Source organism: Chiloscyllium plagiosum, unplaced genomic scaffold, assembly GCF_004010195.1.
Source record: "Chiloscyllium plagiosum isolate BGI_BamShark_2017 unplaced genomic scaffold, ASM401019v2 scaf_23041, whole genome shotgun sequence".
Taxonomy (NCBI): domain Eukaryota; kingdom Metazoa; phylum Chordata; class Chondrichthyes; order Orectolobiformes; family Hemiscylliidae; genus Chiloscyllium; species Chiloscyllium plagiosum.
The window spans coordinates 8150-11246 of record NW_025208491.1 but is presented as its reverse complement, the minus strand read 5'-3'; the positions used below and the strand labels follow the sequence as shown (position 1 = coordinate 11246).

Below are 3097 nucleotides of genomic sequence, written 5' to 3'. Positions count from 1 at the left end.
GACAAAGGAGAAACTAGGAGATGAGAAAAACTTTAAAGATCAACAGAAAGCTAGATGGGATTGGGGGAGAAAAGTGATGAGCAGCTATCCCCAGGGACAGAATAGCAGTTTACACGGCTAGAGGGGAACCTATTGTGTTGGGAACATATGGCCTCTGTAATTGTTGAAGCACTTAACTGTTACTACAGAGATAATCCTGATCACGTTACAAATCACAGCACACTCCAATAGCTTATACTTCCAAATAAACCTGTTGGACTATAACCTGGTGATGTGTGGTTTTTAACTTTACCCACCCCGCTCCAACACCGGCTCTTCCACATCAGAATCCTGACAGACAGCACTGAAACTACTGAAGACCCTGTCAGATACCTGAGCCACAGGGATGTGGGGGAGGGCTATGTGGTTCGACCACAAAGTGCTGAGCTGAACTCGACTTTTTAACTGCCGTTGCCATGGAGATAATATTGAGAGACAGCGTCCATTCAAAACCACAAAGGTATAAGAATGGGAGCGGCACATCGGACAGGCGGGGAGTTACCTGATGCTGCCTGGAGGTGTTCTGCACGTACACTATCCAGGGAACTGCCATGTCTCATCAATAAAGACTCAAAGAAGACCTCTCAGAGTTCTGTGCCTAGTTATTCCTATCCAGCAGGGTTCAGGAATATGGGTACACAGCAGTCAGTCTTCACAGTGGAGGGTACGAAGAAAATGCCAGTAATTCATAAGGATACTGAGGAAGGTGAGGACCAAGAAACAATCATTATCACGAAAGCGTTAGAGTTGGACAAACAAATGGAGCTAAAGGTAGACAAGTCTCTTTGCCCTGATGGAATACATCCCAGGGTGCTACCAGAGATAGCGGGAGAAATAGTAAATATACTTGAAGTCAGAATCCTACAGCAGATACAGGCCCTTTGGCCCAAACTGGCCCATGCCGATCAGAATGTCCATCCACGCGAACCCCATTTCCATACACTTGGCTCATCTGCTTCTGAAACTTTCCTATCCATGTATTTGTCGAAATGTCTTTTACATGTTGGTAACAGACCCGCCTCAACCACTTGCACTGGTAGCTCAGTCCGTATACATACCACCCTCTGTGTAAAACTGCTGCCCCTTAGCTTCCCTTTCATAATTTCTCCTCTAATCTTAAACTGATGCCTCCACTCCTTGATTCCCTGGGAAAAAGACTGAATGCGTTCTCCTTATACAAGCCTCTTATACACTTCCAGAAAAGATCCCCCCTGTTTCCTCTGCTCTAAACAAAAAAAAAATCCTCACTTGCACAACCTCTCCCGCTAACTCAGACCCCTGAGCCCTGGCAAAAATCCCTGTAAATTTCTTCTGCACTTTTTACAGTTTAATAATTGAAACCTACATTACATTCATCAGATTTCCAGTGTTTCCCAAAGGCACTGGAGCCGACGTGACAACGCCAATGGATTAAAAGCCATGATCGATAATTAAGCCCTTTACAACAGTCCCGCTTTCATAGTTTTTTTTTCCATGGAGCAGGTATCGTGGTGTCTTTCTGGTTGCATGATTAATTAAAAACTTGTCCTCATACAAAACAATTCTGTAGCTTAATTGTTCCTGGGAAATGTGCCATGTTTTTTCAGACTTTTAAAAACAAATGAACTCTCTCTCCACAGTCACCACACTAACATGGACTTGGCTGTGTCTCAGTAATGTTTTCAGTCACACTGACATTTGAAATATTCGCCCACGGACAGAATACACACCTTTCCTTCCACATGAAAAGGCCAATGATATTCAGATCGGCACGGATCAAGTAACCATCAAAACGGAACAGGAAGTTCAATTTGAATTTCTCATCCACAAATCCGCCCTTTCAGAACCCTACAATAGAGAAAACAGGTCACCACCGTTAGCACAGGATGGAAATTGATAAGACAATTATAGAATTACATTGTAGTTTCTTTGTTTTCCCCAAAGCTGAAAATCTCAGTCTCACAATTGTGAACTGAAATCCAAACCAATCTCCTCACTCCTTCCCACCACACCCAGTTCTAACACTCTCTCCTCTCTTTTAATTCAGTTTCCTTGCTCCTGCCTGCAGACTCAGAACCAAAAAAGTGGGCCGCACGATGGCACAGTAGTTAGCACTGCTGCCTCACAGCACGAGGGTCCCAGATTCGATTCCAGCCTCGGGCTCATTCTCTCCGTGTCTGCGTGGGTTTCCTCCGGGTGCTCCAGTTTCCTCCCACAATGCAAAGACTGATAGTGCAGGTCAGGTGAATTGGCCATGATAAATTATCCATAGTGTTAGGTGCTTTAGTCAGAGGGAAATTAGTCTGGGTGGGCTGCTCTTTGGAGGGTCCGTGTGGACTGGTTGGGCCAAAGGGCCTGTTTCCACACTGTAGAAAATCTAATCAAATCAATGAGTCTGACTCAGAGCCTCGTGGGTGTTGATGAATACTTCCCCCACCTCCCAGGGGTCCTTCCTGGTCAGACGCACATTGATTTTTTTTCCCCTCAATCTGGAACGTCTTACTCATTTCCCCCACTCCGACCTCTGATGAGAACCATCCTGCACACACTGTCCAAATCATATCTGGTTGAACTAAAATGAAACAGATTAGAACTTTAATTACAGGTCCACCCCTGTCCCTTTCCATAACATTCCTGAATCATCATAAGAATGCTTCCCCATTGACACTTTGGCCACTCGTCAGGATACCAGGGAAGGGGCCATTCCGCTGTGTCCTGTTTTCAGAGGGAGGAACTGCCAATGACAGATTAATCCCACACACCCACAGCCTCCCTGGCACTGACCCATACTGCACATACGCCAACAATTGCCCAGCACTGCGCCTGTGCACTGGTCTCCCCTCCTACAGCACATGCTCCAGATCACACGGGAGCCTGGGTGATTGACAGCAGCTGCTGCCCAATAGGGTGGAGGGGGCGAAGCTGGAGGACTGGGACAATGGGATTGTAAACAATGAATGAATGTGGAGGACACTGGGGGATGGACAGGTCAGTGAGGGACAGGAGCAGTGCAGCAGCAGGAGGGGATCCTGGACAAACTGAGCAATGGGAGAGTCTGACAGGAGAGAAACTACAGGAA

The 3097-nt window shown here is 46.3% G+C and overlaps 1 long non-coding RNA gene across 1 annotated transcript in view; it reads right to left on the bottom strand.

The window, feature by feature from the left end:
• The window catches only part of LOC122546696, an 8915-nt gene that overhangs the window by 2841 nt on the left and 2977 nt on the right, over positions 1–3097 (bottom strand). The window contains exon 2 of the long non-coding RNA XR_006310793.1: positions 1749–1866. This is a non-coding gene — a long non-coding RNA (uncharacterized LOC122546696). The remainder of the gene's footprint in view (positions 1–1748; positions 1867–3097) is intronic.